This window comes from Solanum pennellii, chromosome 5, assembly GCF_001406875.1.
Source record: "Solanum pennellii chromosome 5, SPENNV200".
NCBI classification, from domain to species: domain Eukaryota; kingdom Viridiplantae; phylum Streptophyta; class Magnoliopsida; order Solanales; family Solanaceae; genus Solanum; species Solanum pennellii.
Window position 1 is genome coordinate 63,913,384 of NC_028641.1, and position 17,100 is coordinate 63,930,483.

The window sequence follows — 17,100 nt, forward strand, 5'->3', positions numbered from 1 at the left end:
CAAAATAAGCCACTATTTTGGGAAGTAACTAAAACAAGATTAGTGGGAAAAAAAGTCAACTTTATCTAATAAACTAAACATTTTTCGTTAGTATAATACGGTGTATATTTTAATATATATCGAAACTATTAATTATCCTTTATAAAGTGCAAGTTTTTCTTATACTTTGTAATGTGAAACTTTTTCTTATACTTTACGAAGTGGAAATTTTTCTTATTGGAAGAAAAAATTATGTTTTACAAAGAGATATTTTCACATTTTGAAGTTTTATGAAGCTTTTGCAGGGTTTGTCATACAATTATATTGATTTGACATATCATAAAAAGGAAAAAAATATTAAATTAAGTGTTTTTATTTGTTTATTGTGAAAACCCCTCTAGACTCTACAAACATATCACCACCTTCAACATCTTTAATCTTCTATTTTTCTTCATTTCAATCACAAAAAAATTGTCTATTATCCCAAAAGTTAGAGTTTTTGATTTATTGGGATGACGAAATTATACATGAAGAAAATATTGTTTATTATAATTGTCCTCCCAAACACAATGCTAAATATTCAATTAATGTCCGATATCATAAATTTCTTTCATCAATTTATAAAAGAACGTGTATGAATAGTACTGACTATAATTTGAGTATAGTCGTACTTCTTTTTTTATCACAAGAATAAGTAAATTTTGGAGAGTGAATTATTTAAAATGACGAATTGCTGACCGACTTTTGGAGGGTTTCAAATGACTACAACGTTCTTCTTTATCGGTCGAAACCTATATTAAATCTATATTTCTCTTTGTAAACATAATTTTTTCTTCACTTTATAAAGTGTAAGAAAAAGTTTCACTTTACAAAGTGCAAGAAAAACTTACACATTGTAAAGTGTAATAAAAAATTCCTGTTATATATTAAAATATACACGTTATGAGACTAACAGAAAACGTTTAGAATATTGAATAAAGTGGAGTTTTTTCTTCCACTAAGCCTATTTTAGTTACTTTCTAAAATAGTGGCTTATTTGATCATTTTTGTTGTTTCATGGCTTATTTAGGTTTTTGACTCTCTCAAATTTTTGTAAAAGCGTAAGACTCTTAATAAAAAAAAAAATCAAAAACAGTTTTGAAAACACTCCTAAAGTTGATAAAAATTTAGAAATGCATTTCATTTATATGACAAGATCACAGTATATTTAAATTAAGCCAGTCACTTAAGTAAAAATGTGTTTTTAAAACTTTTAATAACTTACTAATGAAATTAATAATTCACTTCAAGTGTGTTCACTTATCAATACTTTTGTGTTATTAATATATTATATTTTGTATTATTTTATTATAGAGAAATGACATAAAAATTAATTAAAGTAGGAAAAGTTGTATCTGAAAAGACATTAGCATGGTGCATGGCAGTGCAAACATTAGTGTTATCAGAGAATAGGAATTAGGATGTACTGGATGATCGATCGTAGTTGTGGTCCATAAATTGTTTTTCTTTCTTTTAGTCAAAAAGTACGGCCTCTAACCTTTTCAAACAGTCAATGTCATATAAAAGCTACCACTCTCTTCCTTTTGCCTTATTAACCATATTTTGAAATAAAAATATTTTATAACTAGCTTAAGTAAAACGTGATACTCCATCATTTTATATATTTCTTCAAATTTTAATTACTATTTTATGATTTTTAGTATATTAATATAATTTAAAATACTTTGTATTTATGTTGTCCAAACTAAAATATTAAAGTGACTTAATCTAATTTACCTTAAATTGCAATGAAAGAAGTCAACTGAAATTTGAACGTGTATTCAATCGAATATGCAATATTTGCAAAACTAGGATTCATTTAGGGCGCATATATATTGGTGTTCTCATTTTTAAGTACACTGTTCATTTATGCATCATTTAAATTATGTGTAAGTGTGATATCTTAATATAAATAAAAATATACCAATGTCACATTATGTATCATATTGGTGGACGTTATATTCTTGTCTTTTTATTCTCATCATTTGTGGTAGAATGTAGTTATTCGTGGTTAATAACTTTTGTAACCTCTAATTCATTATTCATCAATTATTCTAGAAAAAAGGATTAAAATTACCTCTCAAGTTTGATTTATTAATTGACTATGTTCTTACCATTAAAACGAAATTATTCTTATCTCTGTCGTTATTAATTTCATTAGTTGTGCCTCTATGTTGACGGAAATCTCCAAATCCACTCAAATTAATCTGAATATATAAAAATAACTCATTCCCCATTTTAAACTCAATGCCCGATCCCTCTAATATATAACTCATTCCCATTTACTCATTTTCTCTCTCAAAAGATAAACTCACGAACCTAACCCAAGTCGAAGAACATTGAAATCGGGAATTTTTATAGCTCTTTTCTCCATCAGAATTTCTACTAGAAGTTGTTAACGTATCAAAATTAACCTACCTTCTCTATTTATTGTCTTTCTATAAAGTTTAGTTGTCGATTTACGAGTTAGAGTTTGTAGGTTAGGGTATTATAAAAATTTCTGAGTTATTTTTTACAATCTCTTAATTAGTTGTTGATTTATGAGTTAGGATATGTGGGTTAAGGTTTTATTTGAATTTTCAGTTATTGGTCTGCCTTTTTACCGATAAAATTTTACGATTTGTTAGTTTAGTTGTTGATTTACGAGTTAGGGTTTGTGGAATACTGAGTCATTGATTTGCCTCTTTACAAATAAAACTGTTTACAATTTAGTTGTTGATTTTGATTTAGGGTTTGTGGGTTAAGATTTTACACAAAAGGGCCTAAAATACTATTGAAGTATTGAAAATGATACAAAATTACCCTTCATCCACATGTTAGCTCCAAAATGCCCTTTTCATCCACCTATTGGCTCCAAAATACCCTTGTCATCCACCTTTGGGTTCAAAATTAAAAATTAAACTCTTTAAATATTTTTTAAAATACTTGACGTTCAACTATTGATTATAATTTAGTTTATTAATATAATTTATAAACCAACCCACTACCCACTCATTACTAACTAAACCCCACCCAATTAATAATCAAATTATAATATCAAAATCGTCATAAACACTACTAAAACACGATGAAATTATAGATTCGTGAAAATGACATTCAAAATTATTCGAGTCCGAATCGAAGCCCCAACTTATTTTAGGTTGAGCCGCTTATTTAGGAGGATACTTTCAATAGGATTCTCTTTCAAAATTTAATTAGAATTTATGATTAAAGGTAAAAAAAAACATCCCGAATTAATTCATGTACTTTTTTTAAATATAATTTTATAAATATTTATGATTTGTTTTAAAACCTTTAATATATTATTTTGAAAAAAAGTTACCTATTAAGTAACATCACATAATTGAGACGTAAAAATAATTAAGACGAACATAGTCAGGCTTTTAAGTTTATCGGTAATTTTTATTTAGACACTTGAATGTATGATAATTTACTTCTATAGATATTTTCGTCTCAAATTTTTAAAAAACACTCAATTGACAGTAGCTTTTTTGTTGTTGCATTAATAATGTGACGGGTTTATTAATTTAGAGGGGTTTAATTAGTAATGGGTGGGTAGTGAATTGATTTATAAATTATACTAATAAGTTAAATTATAACAAAAAGTTGAGTGCCACGTATTTAAAAAATATTTAAATATAAAACCGTTAAATAAGTGGTTAATTTTGAACCAAAAGGTGGATGACAAAGGTATTTTGGACCCAATAGGTGGGTGGGGAGGGTATTATAGAGCAATAGATGGATGGAGGGTAATGTTATACCATTTCCAATACTTTAAGGGTATTTTAGGCCCTTTTCTGAAGATTTTATTCCATTTTTTTAGCTATTTGTTTGCTTTTTTACAACTAAGGATTTGTGGATAAGGTTTAGGGTATTGTATGATTTTGGAGGAGGTGGTTTAGGTTTTGGAGATGTTATTGACTATGGGTTGATTTGTGGGCCCAATATTTTATTCATTATTGATTGAATGTGGTCCACAGTTTGTTTGTTGAAATGTTTTAGTTTTTAATTTGTTTGTTGTCTTTGTATGCCTTTTTATTTACTTCTTTTATCCTACCTTTTCTTAGTTTATGTTTAGTTAATATTCCTGTCTCATTATTGCTTTTGTAAATTGGTTTAGGTTTGGAGTTGTTAATGTTGTTTGGTGTGACTCTAGTTACCTAAAATGGTTCTGATTGTTCTGGTATTTTCACTATGATGGAGAATGGATTCGAGTCTAAGTTGCTTACGAGAGAAAACTTGTTCACAAATGAAAAGGTTATGATTCTGATCTCTTATATTTGTTAGATATTACTAATGAATATAAAGATAAATTAAGATATATGGGTGTGCAACAATTAATTGTATATGTCCCTACTGAAAAATAATATGAAATAGAAGGTCATGCGAGGGGATTACGACATTATTGTCCTTTGTTAATGAAAGAGAGTATGGTAGTGATTGATGAAGTAACTACTGATTGTAGTTCTGCTAATGATACAAAATCCTTACAAAATATGGGTTAGTACATCACACGTACTAAGTATAACTTCTATGCATAAAAAATCATCAATGCGTGTATAAGAGGACATTTTAATCAAAACATGTTTTTTACCAAGTAAATCCAATATGCACATAAAGTAAGCATCATGACCCAACCCAACATGATATCATCCCAACATGGAGACAACCCAAGCAATACTTGTGCAACGCAGCAACCCACTTCACACATACATTCATAATATCACATTCCGTCATATCTTGTCATACTATGAAGATCATACATAGCTATTATACGCGAATAATAAGCAACATAATCATAGGTTAACATCACTACGACCACTCTTAGAATCCCACAAATGCAATGCGTAAGAGAAGTCTCATACCCTCCCTTACACCGTGTAGAACCCCTTAAGAAAGCCCTAGTGATAGTTCATACATTTCATTCATTCATTTACTTTTACATTAAGGAAAGAGGTGGAAATATCTGACATGAGACCATGAGAGGTATATGGAATCCAGTGTTCTACTCCCATACGGAAAAGAGAGGGTTAACACTTGCCTAAGGTGTAACCTATCGTACATAGGTATCTAGGTGGATCCACTAAGTTAGAGTCCTTTGCGGGCACATAGTTAAAGGTCAAAGAAATTGTTCCTAGAAACCCTAACTTGATAAACGTGGGGGTTTCCATCTCATGAGATAACCCATATATTGAGAATTCGGACTTGCTAAACATGAGGAAGCCCATGTAGGGAGCCGGACTTACCAAACTTGAAACCCCCATCTCAATTACATGCCCGTTCGGTGGTAAGAATTTATTCCCTTTGGTAATGATCTTTAGTCATCCCATAAGTTCACACTAGCCTTTACTAGACACTTATGTAAACATCTTATCATATATAATAGCTCATGGAGGTTCATAAGTGAGAACAATTCATTCACTTTAGGAACCCTAGCAAGTGAGTAAACCTTTTAGTTTAAAATACATTCTAATCATGACAACTACCTTTTCAATCATATAATAATCATACCATATCATACTTACATACTTCATAGTTAATTCAAGTGTATAGGGTTAAGGATGAGGGGACCTGTCATCAACACAATAACACATTAGATATAGCATCATTACTATCTAAGTAATTCACTTTTCATACTTGAGTACCAGGAAGAACCAACATTCATTCCTTCTTACCCATCATGGGACTTCATGCTTCAATCACCCAACAATACATAACCAACACATAACATAAGGTAATTCATGAAGCAACAACATAACTAACATCAACATAGCCAATGGATATATTCATCATCTCCAATCAATTCATCATATCAAATCCAAGATTTATTAAATTGGGGAAGAACATGGGTCCAAGGAATTCCAAGTGAACAACAGCAATTATACATAATTATACACCTAAACAACCTTAAGTAAACATAATTTATTCTTAATTTCATTTTTCATAGAAGACCCATCTGTCGAGAAAACCCCTAGATTTGGGGGATTTTGAAAACATCTTTGGAGGGACCTCTTAGGGAAAGGAATCCCAGGAGTGAAAGAGATCATACCTTAAGGAAGATTTAGCCAAGAAATTGAGTTGAATCCCTTGAGAATAGGTCCACTTATTGAAGCTCCAAAGCTCTTCAACATGGAGACATGGAAAAAAGGATGCACCGATACTAACTCATTTGGAAAATCAAGCTCATATGCAACCTTACCAATACGCCCCAAAATCTGATATGGGCCTAAAACCGGGGATTAAGTGTAACGACCCGAACCGTCGTTAATTGAGAAGATCAAATTTAACAAAATATTTTGGACTCTGTCCCGCTATAGCGAGTGCAGTGGAACTGCACCATCAAGTTACTCCGCTGCAGGGGGATCAACAAGGTAGAACCTTAATTACAAGAAATTCTTATTTTCCACCTTTCTAAAATAATCTAATAGGTCGTAAATTACCCTAGAAACCCTAGAAAAGTTATTTCAAGTTAGGAAAGGAGAGGGAGCTTTCTAGCATGGGGATGGAGGAAGCTTGAGAAATCTTGGCCAAATTAACCGTAGCGAATCCAGAAAAGTTAGAAATGAAATCAAAACTCTGTGCAAAGTGCTTGGCGCCCAGGTAGGTTAGGTTTTTGTGTTGAGTAGTTATAAATTCATGCTTACCATGTAATATATCAATTTAACATTATGAGGTATGTTTAGACTTTCATACACTTAAAAAAGTTCCGTGGAAAGTTGCTATCATTCAATATTTATGGGGTTAGTGTTGTGTTGAGACGGTAATAAGTCCAGGTTTTATTTTTGTGTTCTTGAATGAGTTTCTTCTTAGGTTATGGTATAATGGTGACAAGGAGTTGTAGTGGGGGTAAGGAAAACTAGCAACTGACTATGTGATGAAGAACTAACATTGGACTTGTGTAATTCCAAAAGGTTAAATCGAGTGAACCTATATGTAATTAAGTATGTGGCTTGGTGATGTCAGTGATTCTGTGATGGTGTGATGTATACGTGTTTTGCTTTGTTGTGATACTTGTATATGTATGCATGTTGCAACAATGGTCTTAGATGTTGAAAAGAGATATGTGTATATTGATATGATGAAATCATGACTTGAATATATGATCTTAATATGTTATTGTGATGTGTGATTGGGATCGGCTTCCTCCTTCCAGCACTCCAACTTGGATTGGATTGCCACGTTCCGACATACTAATTAGGATCGGCTACCACATTTCGACACTCTAACTGGGATTGATTGCCACGTTCCGAGATAAAAACTTGGACCGAATTGCCACATTTCTACATGCTAACAGTTTGACTTTGCGTTCCATGAGAGGGCCAACTACCTGTGATAAGATGTGTACGGTAAAATTTGTTATGCTCAAATTTGTGAGGTGTGTATATGTATCTATGCGTTGGGGTTAATTTATGATCTATTGGACTCTTAGGTGTGGTAGTGTTACTTGTAGCATACAATATAGTTAGTATGTTAAGTTATGATCTATTAGACTCTTAGGGGTGGTAGTGTTACTTGTAGTATACAATGTGGTTAGTATGTTAAGCTATGATCTATTGGAATTTTAGGTTCGGTAGTGTTACTTGTAGTATACAATGTGGTTAGTATGTTAAGCTATGATCTATTGGACTCTTAGGTGTGGTAATGTTACTTGTAGTATACTGTGGTTAGTATGTTAAGCTATGAACTGTTGGAATCTCTCAGTGTAGTAGCGGCATTTGTAGTATACAAAGTGGTTATTGTAATTAGGTTGTAACCTCGTAGGAAAGAGATAGGTGTAATTGGAAGGTATTCTAAGTAAAGGTTAAGGGTGGAGAAGCGGGGGGTCTAGACATGATATTGTTCTATTTATATCTTATGAGGTAGGCGTCGTTCAACCGATGATACCTACCAGTATCTGTGGTTGAACTAATACTACTTTTGTTATTTCTTTTTGACACAGTCCGGACACGAGATTGGTGAAGTTTCATTAGGTGAAGACGAAGAAATCATTCAGCAGCTTCGACTCTTCATTCTGCATGGTGGGATTATGTCATTTTATTAAATTGTTATCATGTTGTGATCCTTAGTAGATCTTGTACCTTCTAGACCAGATCCTAAGGGTTATCAAGTTACTAAAAAAATTTCTGACTAGTGCATGAATAAGATGTCTTAACAAAGATTTACCCTGCAATATGCCTATTTCATCAAATTTCATTGACTTGCCTTCATTTCTTAAATTTCTAGTGTTTTCTAGTTGTTGAGTTATGAGGGTTCTCCTACGTAGGTGTTAGAGTAGGTGCCCGCACGGCCCGGTGTATTGTATCGTGACACTAAGCTTCCCTTTCTTAGCATATCTCATTACACCCTTCCTGGGTGAGATTTTCAAGTAAACTTACTCATGAATTCAAAATCAAGATCCCTTCTTCTAACATCGGCATAAGACTTTTGTCGACTTTGATCTGTTCTCAACCTCTTCTTAATAAGTTGAATCTTCTCTATGGCCTCATATACCAATTCGGGACCTATCAGAGAAACTTCACTTACCTCAAACCATCCTATAGGAGACCTACACCTCTTGCCATAAAGAGCCTTAAATGGAGTCATATCAATACTTGAGTGATAACTGTTATTATAAGAAAACTCAATCAACGGAAAATGGTCATCCTTATTGCCCTTAAAATCAATTACAAGCCCTCAACATGTATTCCAAAGTTTGGATGGTATACTCCACTTGCCTATCGGTTTGGAGATGAAAAGTCATGTTAAGCTTAACCTTTGTACCAAGACCTTTTTGGAATGACTTCAAAAATTGAGAAGTAAATTGGGTACCATGATTGGAAATAATATACTAGGAAACTCCATGAAACCTTACCATTTCTCTCGAATACAACTTAGCACAATCTTACGCTGAATAAGAGACCTACACGAATAATATGAGCAGATTTCGTCATTCAATCCACTATTATCTAAATTGAGTCATGTTGTCGCTGAGTTCGTGAAAATTCTACAATAAAGTCCATATTCATATCTTCCCATTCTCAAGTAGGAATACCAATGTCTTGGGATAAACCTTCCATCTTCTGATGTCCAACTTTCGCTTGATGACATTAGGATACTTAGCCACAAATACCGCAACATCCTTTTTCATCCCATTCCACCAATAGATTTCCCAAAAATCACGGTACATCTTGGTGGCTCCTAAGTGAATAAAATATCGATAACTATGGACTTCTGCTAAGATCTGTTGCCTCAAGTTATCAACATTAGGAACACATAACTGACCTTGATATCTAAGTACTCCATCTCTCCCTTGGGAGAAAGCATCAACAGACTTTTTGAGCAGCGGCTCTTTCAATTCTGCAAAAATTATATCAAGACCTATCTTAGCCTTCACATGCATAAAAAAAAGACGATTCAGACCTATTATGAACCATAATACCACCCTAGGTGGAATCCACTAGTTGAACACCTAATCGAGCAAACCTATAAACATCTCGAACCAACTCTTTCTTTTCACCCTCAACATGAGTAACACTCCCATTGATAGTCAACTAAGAGCATCCTCCACCACATTTGCTTTATCAGGGTGATAAAGAACACTCATGTCATAATCCTTCAGAAATTTTAGCCACCTTTTTTGGCGAAGATTCAAGTCTTTTTTGGTTCAACGGATATCACAAACTCTTATTGTTGATGAAAACATTAACATGGACCCCATACAAATAATACCTCCATATATTTAAGGCAAAAACAATTGATGCTACCTTAAGGGTATGGGTAGGATAATTTTCTCATGGATCTTAAGTTGTCTTGAAGGTCAGCTCAGTGAACCTTGTAGAGTTTGAAATGATAGATTTTGATATCATTCTAGCATGGATTAGTAACAATCATGTTAAGCCTCAATCGATTGTAGATCTAGGATTGTTCGATTTCATTATCCAAATGAGCCAGTCTTAGAGAGGAAGGGTAGTAATTTAGTACATGTAGGTCGATTTACCTCTTCCCATATGGCCAGGAAAGTGAAACGGAAATATCTATCACCTTGTTCGGCTTGAGGATTCAAACTCTGAGACCCCAATTCTTGAGTTAAGACAAGTAGTGAATTATTTTTCAGAAATTTTTCCAGAAGATCTTTCCAAAGTTCCTCCCAAAAAGGAAATTGACTTCACAATGGATATCCTTCAAAATACCTAGCCTATTTCAATTCATCCTTATAGAATAGATCCATCTGAGCTTAAGAAATTGAAATAACATGTTGAATGACCTTCTAGATAACGGCTTCATCAGACCTAGCATCTCCCCATGGTGTGCTCCGGTGATATTCGTGCGTAGAAAGACGATTCTCTCAGGATTTGAATTGACTACCATCAGTTTAACAATGTCGAAGTTAAGAATAAATATCACATCCCTATGATTGATGACTTGTTTGACCAACTTCAGGGTGCTAGTTCTTTTCTAAGATAGCCCTCGAACTCGGCTATAATCAACTTAGAGTCAAAGATAGTGACATCCCAAAAACAACTTTCAAAACTCGGTATGGTCACTATGTATTTGTAGTTGTGTTCTGGCTAAAATTTTTATCATGTAGCTTTCATGGACTTAATATTATTTGGACTTGTTATTCGTCGTCTTTATTGATGATATCCTCATCTATTCTCGAAATGAGGAAGATCATGTGACTCAACTGAGATTTGTTTTAAAAACCTCAAAGATTGTCAACTATTCGCTATGTTCGGAAAATATGAATTATAGTTATAGATTGTCGCTTTCCTTAGTCATATGGTATCCAACGAAGGCATCTGAATGGAATCTCAAAAAATTGAGGCATTAAAGCCTTGGACCAGATCCACCTCTTTGACTGACATCAAAAGTTTCTTGGGTTTGGCCAATTACTACACGAGGTTCGTTGAAGAATTTTCCTCCATAGCTACCCCGTTGAGCAAGTTGACTCAAAAAAAGGTCAAGTTTCAGTGGTCTAATGAGTGTGAGAAAAACTTCTTAGAACTGAAAACCAGGTTGATTACAAATCTTATCTTGACTCTACCAGAGGGTTCAGGTGTTTATGTGGTTTATTGTGATGCATCAAGCGTCCGCTTAGGTTGTATGTTAATTCCACAGGGTAAGGTCCTAACTTATACTTTCAGACAACTTAAGGTCCATGAGAAAAACTACCGACTCATGACCTCGAGCTTCCAGTCATCATCTTTTCCCTAAATATTTGGACACTATTTGAATGGTGTTCATGCTGATGTGTTCATAGATCATAAGATCCTCCAGTATTTGTTCACCCAGAATTAGTTGAATCTTCGTCAAAGGAGATGGATTGAATTCCTCAAAGACTATGACATGCACATCTTAATATTCAGATGTGTATTCAGATTCAGATGTCTTAATATTAATAGAAACAAATGAGGCCTAAGTAATATTGTATTAAATTTTCAAAATCACTTATAATTAGCATTGTTTCGGTTATAGGTGATAAAATTAGCCCCTGAAATCAAAATTTGATTAATTTGCTCAATTTATGTTGACTATTGACCTGTTAATTTATTAGTTCAATCCAACTCATTTGAGAAAAATTTATAAATATCTGTCATTTGGACATAATTGGAGAGTTATAGCTATAGTTGGGTATTTAAAATTCATAACTATAGTTTGAGATGTTATGCCCAAAAATTTATAAATATCTCTCTTTAATTTCATTCGCTTTTCTCCCGGCCCTTTCTCTCCTTCTCTTCATCTCTCTCCCCTTTTCGTTCTCTCGCTCACATTTCTCCTCTCATTTTCTTTCTGTCCCTTACTCTGGGTACTCTTCTAATCTCTCTCTTTGTATATTATGTTTTCACTTTCTTTTTGTATTTTCATCCTTCTCTCTTAACATTTATATACTGTTTTGAGGTATTAGGTGAATGTTTTTTGAGGTATTAGCTAGGTGAATGTATTTGTTATTTTAATATGTTTATTTAGGTTGTATCCTCTCTCACTTACCTCTCCCCCCCTCCCCCCCCCACCCTCTCTTTCTCTCTCTTTTTGTATTTTGTACTTTGTATTCTTACCTCTTTTTGAATTTGTATTTCCATCCTTATCTCTTTAAATTTATATTTTTTGAGGTAACAGACGAGTGTATTTATCGTATGCATATGTGCATTTAGGTAGTATCTTTTTTTTTTCTCCCTCTCTCACCCATACTTTATATTTTGTATTTCTACTTCTATTTTTGTATTTCTATATTTTTTTAGTGTGACGGTATATATTGTGAAAATAAGTTCATTCCATACCAGACCAGGCCGGAATAGGGTTATATACATTCTCATAATGAGAAGGGGCCATTGTGGACTGGTCTATTGATGTCCTTCGAACGTGGATTTGTCTGCTTTTAGATTATATCCTCTGTCACTTCTCTCTCTCTATTTTTATATTTTTTTTGTTAGGCGGCTATTTTATTACATTTGTGCGTGCATTTAAGTTGCATCCCTCTCTCTCTTCACTTTTCTCTCTCTATGTTTATATATTTGGGTATAAAACATTATATTTATTGTATTAGTATGCATATTTATGTTGTATTTTATAATTTCACATCTCTCTCTTTATCTTTTATATCACTTGTAACATTCTCTTTTGTATTTGTATATTCATTCGCTTTTGTATTAACTGTATTCAAAACTCTTTTATCGATTCTATTCATTCTCTCTTATATCACTTATATTTATTTTTTCTAATATCACTTGTATAGACATATACATAGATAAACATACATAGATATGTCTTAACAGTGAGATTCGAACCTTGGTACGACAACATTAAAAAAGTCTTAAGTACCAATCCAGGAGCCATTGGGCCAACTAAATCATTTATTCATTGGGTGCTCTATGTTAATTTTATACAAATACCTATCAATTTCTACATAGATATATATATTTCGTAACGAAGTTAATGGGTGCTCGAGCACCCGGCGGACATCATGTGGATCCGCCTCTGTAAAGATACACAAATACATTGATACACATATATATTTTTCATAATTGCCCACGCATTTGCTATGAATATACAAATACATAGATACATAAATGTACCTTCCCAAAGATGGCCACTCATCTACCCTAGATACATAGATACACATATACATATATGTATCTTCTCAAAGCTGCCTACTTTGATTTTTCAGATTAAAAAATCAACAATGGCACATTTATCAAACACATAAATATTTTTTAAAATGGCTAAAATATGTAAAAGCATACGACTGATACAAGCACATAAAGAAAAATATTATAACAAAGAAATTGGGGGAGAAAGTGAGGGAAAGAGAGGTCAGGTAAAGGGAAAAAAATAATACAATTGACATCACAAAATAAATATACAAGATGAAGGCTATAGAGGAAGAAAGAGAAGGAACAAATATCAAATTGATACAACACATAAAAAAGGGTCTAAAATATCCTTTAAGTATAGAAAATGATATAAAATTACCCTTCATCCACCTATTGGCTCCAAAATGCCCTTTCCATCCACCTATTGGCTCCAAAATACCCTTGTCATCCACCTTTGAGTTCAAAATTGACCACTTATTTAATGATTTTAAATTTAAACTATTTTAAATATTTTTAAATTATTTGATGTTCAACTATTGATTATAATTTAATTTATTTGTATTATATATAAACCAACCCACTACCCACAATAATCCAACTACAATATCAAAATCGTCATAAACACTACTAAAATACGATCAAATTATAAATTCATGAAAATGACATCCAAAATTATTCGAGTCCGAATAGAAGCCCTAATTAAATTTATGTTGAGCCGCTTATTAGGAGGACACTTTCAATTTGATTCTCTTTCAAGATTGAATTAGAAATTTATGATTAAAGGTAAAGAAGTAATACATCCTGAATTAATTCATGCACTTTTTTAAAATATAATTTTATAAATATTTATGATTTGTTTTAAAACCTGTAATATATTATTTTGAAAAAAGTTACCTATGAAGTAACATCACATAATTGAGACGTAAGAATAATGAAGATGAACATAGTCAGACTTTTAAGTTTATCCGTAATTTTTATTAGACACTTGAATGTATGATAATTTACATCTATAGATATTTTCGTCTCAATTTTTTAAAAACACTCAACTGGCAGTAGCTTTTCTGTTGTTGCATTAATAATGTGACGGATTTATTAATTTGGAGGTTTTAATTATTAATGGATGGGTAGTGGATTGATGTATTAATTATACTAATAAGTAAATTATAACAAATAGTTGAGCGCCACGTATTTAAAAAAAATATTTAAATAGTTTAAATATAAAACCGTTAAATAAGTAATCAATTTTGAACCAAAAGGTGGATGACAAGGGTATTTTGGACCCAATAGGTGGTGAGAATGGTATTTTGGAGCCAATAGGTGGATGGAGGATAATTTTGTACCATTTCCAATACTTTAAAGATTTTTTAGGCCCTTTTCCGAAAGTAAAATACAAGAAAAGAGGCTAAAAAGAAGAGTGTCAACAAGATAGAGAGAGGAACATAGAGAAAAGATAGGATAAACAATTGATACAAATGTTGGAATGTACGCGTCCACTTATCAGTCAAGGACCAGGTTCCTTGACTCAACAAGAACCGTAACTAAAAGTTCTGTCCACTTGTTTCGATGGGATCAGGTCCTCAGCACAGTTATAATAACAAACAGTAAAATAAGTGCTGCAAGTAAAGGTTGAACAAACAACTTTACGTGGAAACCTCCTTGCTTAAGGGAGGAAAACCACCACCTGTTCTCAACAGGACTTTTCAAACCGCTTTCACTAATCTTTAACAAGAAAAAGGAAACCGGTTACACAAAATGTGAGGAAGAGTTTTTAATCTCACTATCAAGCAATAACACTATTGCTTGATGAGCCTAAGTAGAGATTCCTCTACCCACTAAGCTATCACCCTAGATAACTTAGACTTCAACTAAGCGAATATCACAACGCCCACTATGCTAACCCAACTTATTAATATAGACTTTTATAGTAAGACACAAAGTTACTCCTAACTATGTTCTTACCAGACTCAAACCAAGTTTGAAAAATGTTTCTAAAAAACAATGAAACGAATGCTACAAGTTAAGCTCAATACAAACATTCAAGAACAATAGTAGGTGCAAAAAGCACTTCTTCGCTTGATCAGTTCCTTGTTGTATGTATTCTTCTGCTTGAGTTCTTCCTTGAAGATGACCTTCTCTTTTTAAGATCTTTTAGTTTTAGTTTGCCAAATCTTAAATTTGTGTTTGTTGGAAAGAGATAATATAATTTCCCACAAATTCGTTGAAGCCATCCCATTGGCTGAAGGCCTGCTGTTGGAAAATTTGTACACCTACCGCATTAGAGGTGGCAGCTTTTCTGACAGCTGTCTTTTCACTTTTTTACGTTACAGTCTTGTGGGGCCAGGTCCCCTGCAAACTTCTTTGTGAGTTCTTGAAAAGGCTTGCTGGCTGACTTCCTTCTTTGGATGAATGAATATAATATGGTGTTTGTCATGCTAAAAGTATCAAACATAAAGAGTTATTATCCGTTGGACAAACACCCTTATCCATTCTGATTGGTGTAGTACACTGACGCCTCACCAACCTCTGACGTGACAGCTTTACAGCTGTAACCAATTATGTATCTGATGGAGAAAACTCTACCTGGTACCAGGTCCCTGCATTTGTGAGATACTGAAACATACAATCTTGTCCGCTCTTCTTATTGATGTAGGATACTGCACTTTTCACCTACCACCTGACATGATAGCTTTTACGACTGTACCCCATTTGTATCTGGACGAGAGCACTTTTCCAGGGACCAGGTCCCCCCATTTGTGAGGATCATCAAAACACCTAGAATATAATAACAAATCCTCAAAACAAAATATAAGAAAAAAAACAATAAGAGAGAAAATATACAATTGATACAAATATACAAAGCAAACTAAAAGAAAAGAATACAAAAATGAGAGATGTCAAGAGAGGGAGAGGGGCAAGGAGGAGGGACAGTAAATACACAGATATAAACAGACAAAATAAAATAAATAAAAAGGGATATAGAGGGAGAGAAAGTGAGAAGCGGGTAGATATAAAATTGATATAAATACGCAAAATAAAATATATGGAGAAGGGAGGTGAGAGGAGAGAGAGAGAGGGGAATAAAGTCAAGCGATATTGGGAGAGACAAGAGAGATGCTAGAAAAAGTAAAGTATAATTTCGATTGGGATCGTTACAAGATTAAAAGATCTATTTTAATAAATTGAGGGACAAACTCGGTCGGTGACATGATTTAATTGTAATGTTATGCTAATTATTTTTATTCAAAATTATGAGTGGACTTACGGATGGTTACTGTAGTCTATGATCAAACTACTTGAAGGGCGATTTGAAAAGTCATCTGATAATTGAAATTGATGTAATTATTGTAAGGATATTGTCACACAGGATTTTGAGAGAAAGTATATTTGTATTTAAGGATAACTAATTTTAACTCATTTCGTTTAAGAAAGAAAAGAAAAATGAGTGATTCATTTAATTTAATATAAATAAATGATTTTATTGAACTTATATGGACTGAAATTATCACCCCTATGCCCTATATATCATGCATTTTAAGACATTTTTTTCATAAATATGTCATGATCTTAAACTATTGGATTGTATGATTACCTACTCAATTATAATTCAATTAGCGAATCTTTATCATTCATTTCTAATTAATAGAATTGTTTTTAGATAAAATTACATACGAGTTGACAAAGTAAAACAAAAATGTAAGAAAACAATTTCATCTCTAGAGATACCGTATGACCTTAGGTAATACCTAATGCACTCCCGCACTAAAGAACTAATATTAACATATATTATTAATTGAACTTCATCATGTTTGGATCTATGTATGTGACGGACCTAAGATTTTCACAAAGTGGATTCAAGATATAAAAAAATAAAACAAAAATGTGCGAGTAGGGATTCAAACTTGGGCAAGTTGGAAAAATTAAGCCCTCTTAACCACTTGGTCAAAGGTCACACTCGTGTTAATGGGGTCAAAAGGTAATCTATACATATAAAATTATAAAAAAAAGATCATAT

At 32.8% G+C, this 17,100-nt stretch overlaps 1 long non-coding RNA gene across 1 annotated transcript in view; it reads left to right on the forward strand.

Annotated features, from left to right (window-relative positions):
- The first annotated feature begins 14,589 nt into the window (after positions 1–14,589).
- LOC114077247 overlaps positions 14,590–17,100 on the forward strand; it is a 19,302-nt gene continuing 16,791 nt past the window's right edge. The window contains exon 1 of the long non-coding RNA XR_003578305.1: positions 14,590–14,600. This is a non-coding gene — a long non-coding RNA (uncharacterized LOC114077247). The remainder of the gene's footprint in view (positions 14,601–17,100) is intronic.